The sequence below is a fragment of the Oryzias latipes genome, chromosome 15 (genome assembly GCF_053564925.1).
Source record: "Oryzias latipes strain Hd-rR chromosome 15, Olatipes_Hd-rR_3.1".
Lineage (NCBI taxonomy): Eukaryota > Metazoa > Chordata > Actinopteri > Beloniformes > Adrianichthyidae > Oryzias > Oryzias latipes.
The window spans coordinates 1,508,198-1,527,078 of NC_136251.1; the positions used below are offsets into that span (position 1 = coordinate 1,508,198).

General features: G+C 47.7%; 1 long non-coding RNA gene across 1 annotated transcript; it reads right to left on the reverse strand.

Moving 5' to 3' along the window:
* Positions 1 to 4,442: 4,442 nt before the first annotated feature.
* On the reverse strand, positions 4,443 to 4,950 carry LOC144984087 (uncharacterized). Its single transcript, XR_013647739.1, has 2 exons — positions 4,854 to 4,950; positions 4,443 to 4,802 (listed from the first exon to the last, which is right to left on the reverse strand). It is a non-coding gene; the product is annotated as an uncharacterized LOC144984087 (long non-coding RNA).
* Positions 4,951 to 18,881: the final 13,931 nt, after the last annotated feature.

Genomic DNA, 18,881 nt, shown 5'->3' on the forward strand with positions numbered 1-18,881 from the left:
TGCCAAATATTTTGGCCCATAAATAAAACACACAATTGAAAACTGTTCCCCCAGCCCCTGAAAAAAAGAACTAAAAAGGGAAAAAAGTCCAATCAGACGTTGACACTGCATAAAAAAAGATGTTCCACGGTTTCCGCAACAAAACAGAAAGGAAACCCATCCCCCGTGCCAAGATTAAGGTGCACAACATATCTGTGGCTAGGATCCCATGTACTACCCTCCACTGGAGGTCACCTACCTGTTTCTCAACAGAAGCTTTGTAAAGGGATCTCCAACAGCCCCTCTGGGAAGACCCTGAGCTAGTTATTGACAACAAGAACTCTACCCCCGAAGGAAAGCAGAGGTAGCAGGTATTTCCCTTTAGACAGTGTGGCACACACTCTCTCCATGACAATCTCCCAATTCTTTTTTTGAAAACCATCACTGCCCAAATAAATTCCTAAAAACGTCATCCCCTCCATTCCTCAAATTAGATTCCCAACAATACCTGACCAAAGTCCCAACAATAGAGTTGTGCTCTTACCCCAGTTCACCTTAGCCGAAGAAGCTCTTTGGAATAGATCCAGAACATTACACAGAGAATCAACATCTCCCTGATGGCGAACAAAAACCGTGACATCATCTGCATATACATCTGCATACACCACAAGAGATGGCTTGTGGGACATTTCTGGTAACATCAACCCCGTAAGCCGACTACATAACCTATGTATAAAGGGTTCAATGGAGAGAGTGTTAAGTTAGCTAGAAAGGGGACATACCTGTCTAATCCCACTCTGAACCATGCCAGTCCGCCACCAATCTTGACTAAACAAAAAGCATCCTTATTCAGAAGAGCCAACAAAGAAGTAAAAAACTCTCCAAAACCAAAAGCTCTCAAGGCAGAAAATAAATAAGAAAGATCAACCCTATCGAAAGCTTTCTCCTGATCTAAAGATAACAGTCCAATTGAGGTGTCAGTGTTCACAAATATCAAATAAATCATGTACAAGAAAAAGATTGTCCATGTCCAGGGGAGTAGAGACCTGATGCTGTAGTATCGCGAGACTCAACGAGACCAGTGTGGCAACTCAACAGCTACTGTAAGTAGCTGAACAAACATTTCGGTATTATATCATTTTACCGCCATATTAAATTAACTGTAAAACTAACATCTGAAAAAGTTCAATAAGCCTTTTGTCCTGGAGGACCTGGAGAATTATATAGACGGCTGCTACAATAATTTTGTTATGGGGAAGACCAACACCACCACTCCTTCCTCCAAACGTTCCCGTCCAGAAGAATCTCCTGGAGCTGCCTCCTCTCTAGGCAGCGGAATCAGTGACACTTTAGATTCCATAGATAAAAAGCTCTCCAGCCTTGATTGCCGCTTGAATCTGCTGGAGTTCCTCCACAGAGAGTTCCAAGGCCTGTGGGAGTCTTTAGAGTTCAGCCAGCAGTAGGTGCGGGAGCTCGCAGCGCAAAACCAGGCCCTCAGAGAAACTGTCAAGACCTTGAGCAGCGACACAGCTCGCCTCTCTGAGGAGAACCGCTCGATCAAAGTAACCCTCCTGGATCTTCAGGAGCATGAGGGACAACCTGGTGATCTCTGGGATTCCAGAGGAGGCAGGAGAAGACCCAGAGGCCACGGTGAAGTCCTTCATGGAGGCCCACCTGGAGCTCCCCAGGAGGAGGAGGAGGTGCGGAAGATCGCATTCCAGAGGGTGCACCGGCTCGGAGGAAGAAGGTCCGACAACCATCGTCCGAGACCGATCAATGCAAAATTTGAACACCAAAAGGAGCTGGTGAAGAGCCGCGGCCGGGAGCTAAAGGGGACACACTTCAGCGTGAACAACCAGTTTCCGGTTGAGATTCTGCTGCGCCGAAAGATACCTTTTTCCTCAGAGGAAAAAACACATCGCCGCCAGGTCCAGAGCTGTTGTAGCTGTGGACAAGCTGTTCGTGGACGGCCAGCTCTTCCGAGACCCGGAGATCATCCCTGGCTGTGCTGAAGACCTGACATCCGTGCTGCGCTAAAGACACCGGCTAAACCTATTTAAATTATTGAAACCGGCTCATCAACTATCCACATCTCCATCTCGTTGAAGCAGTTTAATTTTTCTCTCCTCTCATATTTCTGTTGTTTTTCTTGTTATGTTTGTTTCTTTCTGTTTTTCTATACTTCTTTCTTCTTTTTAGTTTCCCCCTCTCTCCCCCCCCTCCTCATATGTAAATCATCCAAAGGCAACACGTACCCGATAAGTTGGTATTTATTTATGCACAGAACGGGCATGCGCGCGCATACAAGCGCGCACACGGGCACGCACACGCAAACCAGCTCACACCCGCGGACATCCCACAAACACCTCACATAAGCTCACACAGGACACACGCAACATGCAGCCCACACAGTCAGGAAACACTCACGCACACAAATGCACAGTGTTCCTTCATCGATCACGGGCACGCGCACACGGACTGGTACACGCACTATTTAAACTTACACTCTCCCAGTCAGAGCAGTTATGAACAGTCTTAATATTGTTAGCTGGAATGTGCCTGGACTTGGCTATGGGCCAAAAAGGCTGAAAGTGTTAAATCACCTGAATGATCTTAAAGCAGATATACGTAGCCATGCTGCAGGAGACCCACTTATCTAAATCAGCTGATCATCCCCCTGTGCTGCTCACAATTTCCAGTCATGTATTCTGCTGGTTACAACTCCAAACAAAGAGGAGTTGCTGCTTTGATTAATAAAAACGTTACATTTACTCATAAGGATACAGTTACTGACTCAGAAGGCAGATTTGTAATCATTAATATATCCATTCAGAATAAGGACTTTTGCATTAACAGTATCTATGGCCCGAATGTTGACGACTCTTCCTTCTTTCACAGATTCTTCACCTCACTCTCGGTTCACTCTGACTCCACAATCATTATAGGAGGAGACGTCAATCTGATTCTGGACCCTGAACTTGACAGACTCAGCACAGCAGCAAACCAGCGTACATGGCGGTCTGCAAGTATACTAAAGCAGTACATAAATGATCTGGGTCTCTGCGACGCTTGGCGCTCATGTCATCCAAATGTCAGCAGGTAGTTTGAGACTGCTTGCACAGATTGCTGATGGTGGATGAAGGACACCTGTGTGGGAGGGCGTGGTCACACACAGAGCAGGGAGGCTGTTATTCTCTTATAGAGCACCAGTGCGCGTCCGGAGGGGGGGGGGGGGGGGGAGGACTGTTGGAGCCGGCGCGTGGGGTTCCTGACGCTTGGGCACAGCCTGCAGCAAGAGAACTGTTGGAGCCAGCGCGTGGAGCCTGTGGCGTTTGAGTTTGGCCTGCTGCTGGAGCCAGAGACGCGAGGTCCGTGACATTTGGGTGCAACCTGCAAGGTGCAGGCAGGAGGAAGGCTTGGAGCCGGAGGTGCGCAATTCACGACGCGGAGGCGGCAGAACACTGGCCACAGCCACCACAGGTCTTCATCGGGGCACGGACCAGTAAATCGCTCACGTGGAGGAGGAGGGAGGCAGCACACCCTTGGGAAGATCTCACACTGCCATTTGGAGACGCAGAGGGGTGAACAGGCTTCACCCCTCCTAAAGTTAAGTGTGCCAGCTACACACCGAGCTTCTATGAGCAGCCTGTAGCTCAGTCACCAGTGGATTTTAATAGTTTTATATGGATTGACTTTTAACTCTTTTGCATGACTGTTTTTGTGCTTTTAAAACTATTTTGTGGATTTGCCTTGTTTTAATTGCATGTGAACTGGTGGCTTGGAGTGCAGGCCTGCTCGTGTGAAGGACTTGGGTGTGGGACGAACGTCAAGGTGGACACTTGGACAATAGCGTCAGATGGACAAATTCCACCACTGTTCTCCTGATGTGACGGCTTTACATGTGTTTTGTCATTCTTGTTTTTAGTTTTTTTACCATTCCTGGTTTTAGACTATTTTATTAAAACCTTTTAACTACCAAGCCTTTGGCTGTCTCTGGAACAACTAGCAAACTCCCCAGGCGATCCCTAAAATTTTTGATTGCTCGGGGGCTTCACCCCCACTCCTCTGACACAAACACTAAGGGGTTCACCTTTTTTTCTCCAGTTCACCACTCAGACTCCTGTTTAGACTATTTATTAGTCAGTAAATCTCTTTTAAAATAAATTAAAAGTTCCAACATTCATCCAATTATTATCAGTGACCATGCACCAGTTTCTGTAAATAATTCTAGGGGAATCCCCACACCCTCAGGTACAACCTGGAGGTTTAATACGTCTGTTAAAAGACCAGGAATTTTTTCAATTCTTTAAAAAAAAAAAGAGTGGGCAACCTTCTTAGAATTCAACAATACTCCAGATATCTCACCATGTCTTCTTTGGGAAACAGCAAAAGCAGTGATGATGTCATGATTTCCTTAGTGTGGCAGACCCAAGTGCTGGAACCCAGAGAACGAGACAGGTAAGTGACAGGTAAGAAGGTTATTTATTATTTTCTCCCAGGAGGTCCGGTGGTCCGAGGGTGATCCAGAGGTGGCTGAGGTTGGTGGCGTGGCTGGAGGTACGAACGCGGTCGGCGTGGTGGAATTTCTCCAGCGGTGCTCCGTGAAGCGGGTCTTGAGTTCCACTGACGTCACTCGTGGCAAAGGTTTCCTGAAGCAGGAAAGCAAGGTTAGTCAAAGGCGAGACGCAAGACAGAGAGCAAAGCAAAATCTGACTTGAGACCAGGCTTAGTCACCATAAGGCAGGGGTGGGCAATTCCAGGCCTCGAGGGCCGGTGTGTCTGCATGATTTCCAGATACTCTTCCCCTACTCATGGCTGATTACCTGGTTCAGGTGTGTCCAGCCAATAATCTTGCCCTACTCATGGCTGATTACCTGGTTCAGGTGTGTCCAGCCAATCAGAACATGCCAGAGCAGGGTATGCTGGAAAACATGCAGGACTGCGGCCCTCAGTGCCCACCTCTGCCATAAGGGGTAACGATCTGGCGATGAACTGGTGGATGAGGTCTCCTTTTAACAGAAGGGTTTGATGAGGTTGAGTGACGACAGCTGGTGGTGGTTAGGAGAGGAGCAGCTGGAGGAGGGGAGGGGAACTGATCCGGGCACCATGACAGATGAGAGGGAAAATCATTTCTTACTCAACTCATAAAAAACGCAAAGAGAAAGCAGATTTATTAGAACTAGAACATAAAATCCAATCTCTGGCTCCTTCTGCTTCTGCACAGGAACACATCCTGGGTGATCTGAAAAATTTAAACCTGCAGTTAAATTACATTATCAATAAACAAACACCATTTCAGATACAAAGACTTCAACTGGAAAGATTTGAAAACTCAAATAAATCTGGCAAATTTCTAGCTAATCAGCTTAAAATTAATAAAGAAAAATCAACAATCACATCTGTAATGGACCAAATAGGAAATGTCACTCATGACCCGGTCAAAATGAATACAGGTTTAAAGACTTTTATAAAAACTTGTACACATCACAGATCAATCCATCAGACCAAAGCATCAACTCATTTCTTAATAATGTAAACCTACCAAGGTTAAATGAGGATCAAATTACAAACTTAGACTCTCCGCTCTCGTTGTCTGAACTTCATGAAGCTCTGTTACTTATGCTTAATGGTAAAGCACCAGGACCTGACGGCTTTCCTGCTGAGTTTTATAAAGAATTTTGGGAACAGCTGGCACTAACGTTTTATAAAATGGTCACATTTATCAATGAAAGCCAATCAATGCCACCTAACATGAACTCAGCCAACATAATTCTTCTTCTAAAACCAGACAAAGATCCCACTAGTCCTTCAAGCTATCGCCCTATTTCTTTAATCAATGCAGATGTAAAAATTATCTGCAAAGCACTAGCACAGAGAATAGAAATAATCACTCCTCACATAATTCACTTCGACCAGACTGGATTCATCAAAGGCAGACACTCGGATGATAATGTCCGTAGACTAGTTAATATAATAGACTTTGCCACCATTGAAAACCAGGAAATGACGGTACTATCGCTGGATGCTGAAAAAGCCTTTGACAGAGTAAATTGGAAGTTCCTTATTGCTGCCCTTCATAAGTTTGGTTTTGGAGAATCATTCGTCAATTGGATTCTGTCATGTAATGAATGATGCAGCTCAGAATTGCTTGTTCACGACACTGTCCGACAGTGCGATTTACCACAGTGCGATCTACGGAGTCGAGTTTGATGTGCGTGTCTGGAGAGTGTTAATAAAATCGTCTGCTGCTAACCACCGATCTATTGCCACTCGTCATTCCACATGGTGTCAGAAGTGACTTGGACAGAACCAACGTCGACTACGGAGTAAGAAGACAAAGACCTGAGCGACATGGCTAAATTTAATCCGCCCGCCAACTTTCCCTTTGATAAGCCGACTGAATGGCCGGACTGGAGACAGCGCTTTGAGCGATACAGAATCGCCACAAAACCTAATAAGGATGAGGGGACGGTGCAGGTGAGCTGCCTCATCTATGCAATGGGCGCTGAAGCGAAGAATATTTTTAAGTCGTTTACATTTAACGAGGAGGGCGACAGAGACAAAATCGAGGTCGTCCTAGCAAAGTACGACGACTATTTTTTCCCGCGGCGGAATGTGATCCACGAAAGAGCGTGTTTTCACCAGCGCGTGCAGCGGACAGGGGGGAAAGCAGAGAGTTTTATCCGAGCACTCTGAACTGTCAGAGCACTGTGACTTCGGAGCGGCCAGAGAGGAGCACATCCGTGACCGGATCGTGGTGGGGATCCAGGATAAAGAGCTCTCACGCAGGCTACAGTTGATGTCGAATTTAACATTGGCGCTCACAGTTCAGACTGTACGGCAAGCAGAAGAGGTCGCAGCACAAGTGAGTCTGCAAGGGGACACGGCGGCGGTTCAAGAGGTACGGCACAGAAATAAAAACACAAACTGGAGACAACAGCATAAACCAGGCAAGTCAAACGCACACAGTAAATGGGGGGAACCTGTAAAGAAATGCGGAAGATGTGGAAAGCTGCCACACAGAGGTGAGGAGAAATGTCCAGCTTCTAAAGCCAAGTGCCATAACTGCCACAAGATGGGGCATTGGGCCAGAGCATGTCGCAGCAGCAGGTCAGTGAATGAGGTCACTGAAGCACAGGAAGGGGAGCAGACCTCCTACTTTCTCGGCTCCATATGCAATGCAAAAGGAAAAAAGTCTGAAGCATGGATGGTGTTGCTCCAAGTTGAATCTGTTCCTGTCCAATTTAAGATTGACACGGGGGCTGATGTCAATATTATAAACGAGGACACATTTCAAGCTCTCGACACAGGAAAGGTGTTACATCCACCTGATCTCCCAGACAGTCCCGGAGGAGAACTGTCCTGCCTTGGTTGCTTTGATGCTGCAGTAAGCTACAAAAGCAAGAGCTACACATCAAAAATATATGTAGTGCATGGGCATAGAGTCAACAATCTGCTCAGCCGCTCTCTGTCTGTAGAAATGAACCTCGTGAGAAGAGTAGATGAGATCGCAAACTATACAAATGAACAAACAGCCGGCAGTCAGCCCTTTGGGGAGCACGGCATTTTAAAAACGGCTCCAGTTAAAATTGAATTAAAAGAAGGTGCGGTGCCACACGCAGTTCACACAGCAAGGCGTGTACCATTCCCCATGCTACAGAAAGTGAAAGAGGAGCTGTTAAGGATGGAGCAAAATGACATCATTAAACGCGTAATAAAACCGACAGAATGTTGCGCTCCAATGGTGCCAGTCTTAAAGAAACATACAGGCAAAGCCAGGATCTGTGTTGATCTAACTAAACTCAATAAGTCGGTGAAAAGAGAGCGGTACATCCTTCCAACATCAGATGAAATAACCTAAAAAAAAAAAAAAAAAAAAAAAAAAGATGAAATAACCTCTAAGTTGAGTGGTGCCACGGTGTTTTCATCTCTGGATGCTGCAAGCAGGTTCTGGCAGATTCCCCTGCACCCAGATAGCTGCGAGTTGACAACCTTATTAACACCATTTGGCAGGTACTGCTTGAAAAGACTGCCATTTGGCATCACCAGTGCGCCAGAAATTTTCCAATGTAAAATGCTGGAAACTCTGGAAGGTTTGGAGGGTGTTGAAGTCTTCATGGACGACATCTTGGTGCATGGAGACACCATGAAAAAACATGACGCACATTTGGAAAAGGTCCTACGTCGAATCGATTCAGCAGGCCTTAAACTCAACAAAGAGAAATGCTCCTTAAGACAGAGCCAGTTAAGATTCCTGGGTCACCTGATCGATAAGTCAGGAGTAAGGCCAGACCCTGAGAAAGTGGAGGCGATTAATCAGCTAACCCCACCTCAAAACGTTCAGGAACTGAAACGGGTGCTAAGTATGGTGAACTACTTGGGCAAGTACATCCCTTCACTAGCAACGGTCGGACAACCCCTTTTCCATCTCCTTAGAACGAGAAATGCATGGACCTGGGGTCCTTCGCAACATTCAGCGTTCGATAACATCAAGGTTATGCTAACAACAGCCCGGGTTCTCACCTTCTATGATGTTACAAAGCAGACGGCGGTTTCCGCAGACGCCAGCAGCTATGGGCTAGGCGCTGTACTACTCCAGCTTCATGGAGAAGAGTGGAGGCCAGTTGCTTACTGCTCCCGTCGCCTATCAGAGGCTGAGACTAGATATGCTCAAATCGAGAAGGAATGTCTAGCCAGCATGTGAGAAGTTTGATAAGTACTTGCGCGGTTTGGATCGATTCAGGCTAGAGACCGACCACAGACCCTTAGTGCCCCTGGTGAACAGCCGTAGCTTAGATGACGTTCCTCTGAGATGTCAACGCCTTCTTCATGAGGTATAACCCAGAGGCTGTCTATGTACCAGGCAAGACTCTCGTCGTTGCAGACACCCTGTCACATTGTCCTCAGGCTCGTACCAGAGAGCCCACAGATATGCACAGCGAGGTTGAATGTTATGTAGCCACGGTAGTTCAAAGCATTCCTGCCTCTCAGAGTCGTATAGATGGCATCAGAGCAGCCACAGCGAAAGACAGTGAACTACAAACTGTCATCGAGCTGGTAAGAAAAGGCTGGCCAGAATACAAAGAAAAGATTCCTATAAATGTCCGAGCTTACATGAAAGTTAAAAATGAGCTGGCAGAGACCAACGGCCTTCTCATCCGTGGCTGTAGAATTGTCATCCCAAAGTCTGAAAGGGGAGAGATCCTGAAGAAAATTCACGCAGGACACCAAGGGCTCACAAAATGCAGAGAGAGAGCTAACTCATCTGTTAAAAATCCACCGCAAAAGTTGGCAGCTGGACTCGTAGTAGCAGTCCCATCATCGAGGCGTAGACAGACCATCTGCTTTTTCTTAGAAACAGATTTCTCCAGGTTGAAAAAGAACGATATGGGAGCATCCATGTCTCTAATGGTGGTAAATCAAGCCTGAACTAAAGCCCCCTTAGCCCTTTGACGGAGAAAGGAACTTAGTTCACCCCGTCTGCTCTGAAGTAACCGACCTTGTGAAGTACTATGAGTTGAACAAGTGTTTTCTAACCCAGAAATTTTATTTTCCAAAGCAGATTTTGCTCTCTTAGTGGTAACTGTGGAATGACTTGTATACTGTTGATAGAAAACCCGTCTTTGTGCTTTACCCAACTTCCATCACTGGCTAACAGAAATAAAATCAGATCTTCTACATCTCCAAATCTCCCAAAAAAACTCAAATTTCTCACAAAAAACTCTATCTAGTAGAAGCTTTACATTAAAATGCCAGTATGAACTACCCCTGGTAGAAGGTGCAAGTCTAGTGTAAGCATATGATGATCACTAACGGCAACCGGATAAATTGCACATCCATAAACCCTGTTCCTAAAACTGCTTGTGATAGAAAATCTGTCCATTCTGGTGAGGTTCAAATTTCCCACCCCCATTCCTGGCCCACGTGTATTGTCTGGTTTGGGGATTATTAAGCCGCCAAACATCAACCAAAGAAACAATCTTTGATAAAACTGAAGAGGACTGGAAATGAGGTTCTGCACCTGTCCTATTTAAAGTAAAATCCAATGTGCAGTTCCAGTCACCGCCCATCACGATAATATCCCCTGGATCACAGTTTTTCAAAAAACCACCTAAAGTGAGGAAAAAAGGAATTCTGTCTGATAAAAATTGATAAAACAAAAATTAAACCCGTTCAGTTCAAACCTCACAGCAAGAAACTTGCCTGCGGCCACTTCACTAACAGATAAGATATTAAAACTCAGCTTAGGCGAAAAAAGAGCCCCCACCGAGACAGAGAAGACTGTACCATGAGAAAAAGAAGACTGACCCCTCCACCACAGAGCCCATTCTGCCACGGTGGTCACATCACTATGAGTGTAAAAACAAAATATCCATCCATTGCCTTATCATCAAAAATATCTTTAATAATTGCCCTCTTTTCCGTTTCCCTCCCACCATTGATATTTAAAGAGCCCACCCTAACTTTAAGCATAGAGAGATAGGAGAAAAAAAGATAGAGGAGAAAAAGGGAAGGAAACAACAGTAAAGAGTTCCTCCACACACACACAGTCATAAATATGTCAAAGTTTCAATCTATTTCTTCATTTTCAACTTTTTGGAACTTTTACCTTTTGCAGCCTTTAACTGTTTATGAATAGTAGTCACATGTTTCTTCAACCTAAACCTTTTCTTCTCATCAAGTTTATCAAGATCAAACAATTTCTGTAAAGTTAGTGATGTCAGAATAAACGTTTTCAAGTCCAGAAATGATCAGCCACTTTAACCAGTCTACAGAAAGAATCATCAAGGATATGATTAATTTCCTCAATTGAATAAATGTCATCAGACGATATCTGAGACTCTGCCAGAGATACGCAGTCAGAGTCAGAATCCAGCTCCATGTCTGTGGTGACAAAAGAAGGAATCATAGCAGAAATATTATCAGCATGGCCGACTGTCCATCCACACACTCAACCTCTTCCTCAGTCACGCGTGTGCCCATTTTATCACCACTAGAGTGGTCACAAACAATGCTAACATTCTCCATACTGAGATTTACACCACCGGCAGACTCCTCCTGAAGTTCTGAAGCAGAAGCAATAGTGTTGACTTTCACATTAGCTTCACTATTGCTGCTCTGAGCAGCTCCAGGCTGCAGCCTTCACCAAGATCTGTATCAGTGAAAAGGGCAGGGCCCCCCCACACCCACAGAGTCTGCAGCGGCAAGCCCCTGCTCCACCTGAGCAGCCGGAGCTGCCTCATCAGGTTGCCCGTCAGCCGCCCTGAGGTTAGGCGGCACGCTAAGTCAGAGCTCAGTAGAACCACATGTTCCCGTTTCTCTCAGCTCTGAGGATTTTCTTATATTTTTCTATAGTAAAATCTCAAATATTAGACATACATATATACAGTCTGGATATGTTCAAAAGATTTTGAAAAAACACATTTTGATGAGGCCAGACTGTTCGCTTGAAACCCAACACCATAACATCTGTGTTACACAAACTGATCACTCATATGAATCAGTAGGATAAGTCTATTGTTTTTCTTTATTTTTTATTTTTTTTTAAAGGGGAAATCTATTGTTGACTTTTGGACTTATTGTTGACTTATTATTGAATTATTATTATCTTTTATTATTATTGACCTATTTGTCATGTCTACAGAACGACAGAGACCCAGATGCCGGAACCCGGAATGAGACACAGAGTTCAGATGACTTGGTGAGAGGAAAAGGGATTTAATGAGGTAGCAGGACAGGTAAGGCACAGTTCCTGGAGGTCCAGAGATAGAGAGACTGCGGCCCGTGGCGTCACTGGTGGATATACTCGTAGAGTCCAGAGTCGGCAGCGTGGATCCGTCTCATGAGGGTGATAGCTCGGCAGAGGCTTGTGGTGAGGTCGGAGGGAACAGACCAGATGAGGATTCCAGAGTGCAGCAGGTTCAGGCGACCACTCGTGGCTGAGGTTTTCATCAGGAGCAATGGACTGGCGTTGAATGATGATCCTGGAGCTCCTTATGAAGGCAGGTGAGGCGATGAGGTAAGTGGTCACAGCTGGGATTAATCAGGAACCAAGCGGAGAGGAGAGGGGGAGGAGTCTGACCGAGGCACCATGACACTATTATTGATTTATTGTTATCATTTAATATTATTATTGACTTACTATTGATTTATTATTATTATTTATTATTGATTCATCATCATTATTATTATTGACTTATTTATATATTGTGATTATTTATTATTATTATTGACTAATTGTTTGGCTTTTCTAAATAATTTAAATTACATGTCAAAGAGGTCTAAAACTTCTACATGTTTAAAAATAATTTTTACAAATTCTTTGTAATTTTTTATTTCAATAAGTCCTGCAAGTAGCATTTTTCATTAAAGTTTGAGCTTTTAATGATGTGTGTGGATATTATATATACATACACACACACATACATATATATAAATATATATGTCATTCGGGCTCGAGAAATGCAGCCGGATGGTGACAAAGAGAGGCAAGGTAGTCCACACAGGAGGGGTCTCACTCCCAGAAGGAACAATAGCAGACATCGAGGACAGTTACTAGTACCTTGGAATTCCGCAGGCAAATGGCAACCTGGAGCAGGCAACAAGGAAAGCTGCAACAGCTAAATACCTCCAACGAGTAAGGCAAGTCCTGAGAAGCCAGCTCAATGCCAAAAATAAGACCCGGGCAATAAACAGCTACGCACTGCCAGTTATCAGATACCCTGCAGGAATAATAAGATGGCCAAAGGAAGAGATAGACCACGGATGTTAAAACACAAAAGCTCCTCACCATGCATGGAGGGTTCCATCCCAAATCCAGCACCCTGAGACTGTATGCTAGCCGCAAGGAAGGAGGCCGAGGACTAGTGAGCGTAGAAGCCACTATCCAGGATGAAACATCCAAAATCCATGAGTACATCAAGCTCAAGGCCCCATCTGACAGTGTGCTCAGTGAATGTCTCAGGCAATGGAGAGCAGAGGATACAGTGCTGGAGGACAGATCCTCATGGGAGGACAAACCCCTGCATGGGATGTACCACCATCCATAGCTGAAGTGGCTGATATCAAGAAGTCCTACCAATGGCTAGAAAGGGCTGGCCTACAGGACAGCACTGAAGCGCTCATCCTGGCAGCCCAGGAACAAGCCCTGAGCACGAGAGCAATAGAGGCTCAGATCTACCACACCAGACAAGAACCAAGGTGTAGATCTACCACACCAGACAAGACCCAAGGTGTAGATCTACCACACCAGACAAGACCCCAGGTGTAGGCTGTGCAAAGAGGCGCCTGAAACAATCCAGCACATAACTACAGGATGAAAGATGCTGGCAGCTAAAGCATACATGGATCGCCTGACAAACCATCTTCAGACAAACCAAAGGTATGTCTGAATAAACCCCTTTTGTAATTGAGGCCAAACTTTATTAATTTCAATCATGTTTGAAAATCTTTGGTGTTGGACCGGACGGAAAAGGAAAGAGGGGAAGAAGAGAGAGGGACGTTAGAGAGAGGGAGGGGGGGGGGGTAGGAGGGTGATAATAGGAGGGGAAGGGGGGTAAGACCATAAAGCAGCATAGAGCAGACAGGTTTACTGGTTGTTTATCATTACGGTACGGTTCAAATGTAGTACAAAAAGGGCGGGGCCTGTTCACACACACTCAAATATTATCAAGACACCTGCTAGCTGCAAAAATGTCCACATGTCAACATGTACACAAAACAGATAGTGTTCACGAACGCATACCTATGCCTTTAAACCACCTAGTGTGAAATCTTTCATTCATTCAATCATGCAAACTATTAGTGCAAAGGTGAGCTAACACCAGTGCTCAAGTGAGTGTTTATGTTCTTCTAAAATGGATGGTGGAATGTGAAAAGAAGGAGGAGGAGCGCCCAGCCACCCCCACACCCAGACCCCCGCCGCAGCAGCAGCGGCAGCCGGAATTCCCCCAACGCCATACGGGAACAGGCAGGGAACAACCGCCCCCCGGGCGACCAAGACCGCCACCCAGGCCAGGGCCAGCAGGACCGCCGCGAGGCCCCCAGAGCCAGAGAGCAGGGAGGCGCGGAGGGAAAGAGAGCGCCGCCCCAGCCCAGCCAGGAAAGCAGCCCCCCCGCCGCGCCGGAAGAGCCCAACGCAGGGCCCCACCGGAGAGGGACGCCCACAGCCCCAGACGAGCACCCCACCACCACCCAGGAGTTCCGGGCATCCCCCCGCCCCGACCCCAGGTACGAGCTAGGACCCCCCAAGGGAGACCCGCTCCGCACTCCAGGCAGTCACCCACCCGGCCCACGGTTGGTCCAGGTAGGAGCAAGGCAGGGGCCCGCCGCCCCCGCCCAGGAGGGGGGAACCCCGGGGAAAAAAGGGCGGCCCACAAGGGGTGTTATAAATATGGCCCGACCAGGCTCGGCCATGTTGGAAGTTTGGCGGGGCCCAGCGCCCAGGGGCAAGGACCAGGACCCACCCCCCAGGGACACGAACACCCCCGGCTCAGGTGTAATATGAACCCCCCCACCATGCGGAGAGAGCAGCGCCGGGCCCAGGGTGCCGGCACCCAAGGGACACGGCCGCCATCGCCAAGGGGCCCGCACCCCCCACCAGGGAAGGGGTAGGGGACAGATGGACCCAGGTCCCACCTTCCTTGTAAAATGTGTGTGCGTGTATGGGTGTTTATGTTTGAATGTATATATTGAAGGGGGAGGGGTGTGTGTACTAAGGGGGGTGCAGTTAAAATTGGCGAGTAGGGCACTAAGGGGACATCTCCTGATTACTCACAGTGATGTCCCCTCACCCTCCCCACCAAGGGGCCCTAAATGTCTAAGGTGCGGTTAAAATTGGCGGGTAGGGTGCCAGGAGGACATCTGCTGCTTGCTTGCAGTGATGTCCAAGCACCCCCCCTACCAAGGACCCTACATGTCTAAGGTGCAAATAAAACCGAAAGAGGGGGGGCCCCACTCCATACGGCAACCATAGGAGGGGGGCCACTCCCAAGTAGCCCCCCCCCAAGGCGCATCGCAGGCTAGACCCCCCACCCCCTCACCCTAATATGAGGTTATATGAGGAAGGGGTTAAGTTGGGGACAGCTGGTAGACTGTCCCCCGGTGGTCAAACAGCCGTCCCCCAGCCCACCCCCAGCAAAGGGGCCAGGGCCACCCAGCCCAGAGGCCCCACCCCCGGAGGCGCCGACACCCCAGGCCCGGCACCACCCACCCCACACAGAGAGAGAGGAGCCAGAAAGCGTCGCCCCCCCCGGAGCAAGCCCAGGCCCCCACCCCCAGACGCCGGCCCTAGAGGAGCTCTGGTCAGGCCTCGACGGGACCGAGGAGGCCAACCGGCCGAGGCAACCACTGATTGCCTCAGCGGAGACCCCGACCCGCTAGCCCCCCCTCCCCCCCAGAACGCCCCCCCCACAGGACAGGGCCGACAAGCCCCCCACCCCACCCCAGACCCCGCAGCCGAAGCGGGTGACACCCAGAGCGACCGGGGGCCCCGAGAGGGTTGTCCCGTCCCAGAGCCAGGGAAGGGCCGATCCCAGCCCCAGGTGCAGATGGGCAGCCCATCCGGCGCCCTCACCAAGATGGCGTTGCGCTCCGCCACCGTCGGCCAGGCTTCCCAAGTGGGCGTGTCTCCTCTAGCGATATAACTTTATGTGAACAAAATCAAAGATATTGTAACGATCCGGCCGGACCGTCACTTAAGCGGGGTAGCAAATCCCGAGCTGCGAATCAGATGGCTTCATTGGAGAGCTGTCCGTGCCCCATACACCGCACGACCCCGGACAGTCTCAAGGAGGAATAAACAAGAAGACAAGCAATATCTCTTTTTGAGCCAAGAGCCCGTTTAATCCAACTCGCACAAACAGCCAAACAGCATGGAGTGTCACTTAAGTTCACAACCCTCTGACTCAAGGTTTTACCTTAAAGCTCCCCACTTCCCATGAGCCTTTGGGGCTGAAGGCAGGGCCAACCCCCAGGTCGCTACACTGCCCCCACCTAAGAGGGTTAGTGTCCCCACAACCCTCACATAACTGCAGAACTAAAAACACAAATGGCGCAACACAGGAACACACTGGCTGAAGACTCCGTCGCACAATCCTGGGTTTCGTCCGCCACTGTGTACAGTCCTCCTCCAAATTGGCTGGGTTAGCAAATCTGCAACTGACACAGTTCCATGTCAGTATGTGCCCAGCCAGGAGAATCAGTCCCCGCCTACGTGGAAGCACCACCATCCGGGTACACATCGCCATAGGGGAGCAGACCCTCTCCGAGCGAAGAGCTGCACATCAGCAGCGACGGTCCCCAGGCATCCCAGGTGTTCGTTGTCGTCGACGAGACTCCAGCTGCTGTAGGTCCGTTACGTCGAACCCTCCTCCCCAAAGCGAAGCTCTGCTGTCCGCGCTGACAGGTCTCGCAGCTACGCAGGTGGGAGGTCCAGTAGTGCCTGGAGTGCAGCGCCCTCCAACACTGGCCTGGATGTGTGAGAAGTCCCCTTCGGCGTCCAGCCCTCATGGCCGGTCGCCAGGTTGACCTGAGCCAGGCGTGGTTCCGGTGGTGTTGAACCATTGCATCGTGGAAGTTCAGCTGGGCTGTGCACCGTCATCACAGACTGGTCCGGATGGTCTAACGCTGGCGTCGGGCAGGGCCAGGCTGCAGATGACGGTGGGTGCTCGCTTCATCACGGAATTGATGGAGCCCGTCCTCCTCTCGTCTCCTGAACTACCTCCAGAACAGTGTCATTCTCCATGGCGTAGTTCTCCATGGTGGCATAGTTCTCCATGGTGTAGCTCTCCGTAGTGTAGCAGCAGCTAAGCATCCCACTTCTGACACCAATGTAACGATACGGCCGGACCGTCACTTAAGCGGGGTAGCAAATGCTGAGCTGCTAATCAGATGGCTTCATTGGAGAGCTGTCCGTGCCCCATACACCGCACGACCCCGGACAGTCTCAAGGAGGAATAAACAAGAAGACAAGCAATATCTCTTTGTGAGCCAAGAGCCCGTTTAATCCAACTCGCACAAACAGCCAAACAGCATGGAGCGTCACTTAAGTTCACAACCCTCTGACTCAAGGCCTGTGTCCGAATTACCGCCCTAACCCCTATATAGTGCACTACATAGTGCGGTCGCCCTTTTGTAGGGTTGTCCGAATCTACAGTTCAAAAATCGAGTGGACTAGAAATTTCCCAGAAGTCTCTACGAAAAACCAGTGTGGATCGATGCTCACTCAATTGGCGAATATTGACCATAATGTACTGCGGTCGGACCAGAATGCACTGCGTATGACCCATGATACATTGCGTCTGAATTATTCGAAAATGGCAGCCGGTTGGGCAAGGAAAACAACCGAAACATGTATGTATATTAAAAAGTATCTAGTATCTGTTGTAAAATATATTTGTAAATACGTATGTTACGCCCCCTTTGTGTCTAGGGGCACCGAGGCGGCATAACATAAAAAAAGTAAAGTTTTGGCTAATAATTTAACTGTAACAAAAACACCAAACAAATGTCTCCATAAAAATATGTCAAATTTATTTACAAATAAACAACCAACAAGAACTAAAAGTGAAGCTAAAAGGCTTCAGGGTGAACCCAGGCCAAAATAACAAACAAAACCCCAACTAACTGAAACATGTAATCTTACCTATACAAAGGAAAAGGAAAATAAAGACAAAAACTAACCTCCTTAACCTAACAAAAACAGGAGAAAACATGTACTAAACAAAATGGCGGTTCACCCTGTTGGAAAATATAATCTGTCGCTTTGAGATTACTTTCCTTGTTGCATGTTCAATAAAGTCGAGAAGAAGAAAACCACGGGATTCGGCCGGATTAAGTTTAACAAATTTATTCCCTAACAATATTTCTAAAAACAGAGTAAAAACAGATCGATCTGGGTGTCCAAAATCAAGGCCTGCAATACGCAAGAGGTTACATTCCGAATTCACATGCAGCTTGTCTGGAGACACAGGAAAATTCCTTGAGTTCAGACTTTTAAGCATGTGGTCAGAACATCCTCCCCCGGGAGCAAGATGGCCGCCGAATCTCCGCCTCTGGTCGCTGGAGATTGGCTGACAGAGGAGCCCGCCTACTTCCTTCAGCCCATGTTAGGAGTTACAGCATTTGGTCCTAGCTTCCTGCTTCAAACGTCCAGGGGGGTTATTTCAAAGACGGACATCTGTCCGACCACCAACTGTGTCCACATGGGGGTCCAGCAGAGTCGCCCGGATCCCTCTCCGCAGGCAATCAGTCCCAACTCTTTGTCCTTCTCATGTGAGTTGACACCTCCAGGGTTTCCCATGATTTAAATTGAATCCTGGAGACAATTTAATTCTGGTCCATGTCAGATCTACAGTTAAGGCTTCCAGATGGTCTTAGAAGATCAAAGACTGTTTTCTCCTGAAGGGGGTTGGAGGTTGGAGCTGCATTCCTGAAACCTCTCACAACTTAAAGAAGCTTCTTCGAGGTTTTAAGGATGTAAAAGCACACACTTCAGCAAATGACTTATCTTCAATGTAATAAAATTTAAGACTGCAAACCCTAATGAATTTACCAAAAAATATAAATTCCTTCAACCCCTACAGCTTCACTTAACATAACTATAAACCAAAAGACTAATCAGAGTGGGCACAAACAATACAAACTACATAGAACTACGAATACAAAATACTAAAGTGCAACACACAACTAAACAAGAGGTGAAATCAAAAACAAGATGGAGAAGTGGGCCAAGCTGCAGTGGAGACTGTTGCAGCAAGGCTCCCTTCCCCCCGACTGGATGTCCAAATGGTGCTTTTAAAGCTGCCTCCACCAGCTTGTCCAAATTGAGGCCACACCTTCATGCACCACACCTGTAAATAATCACAGACATACAAACAAAGATCCACAAAACACAGAAGTCC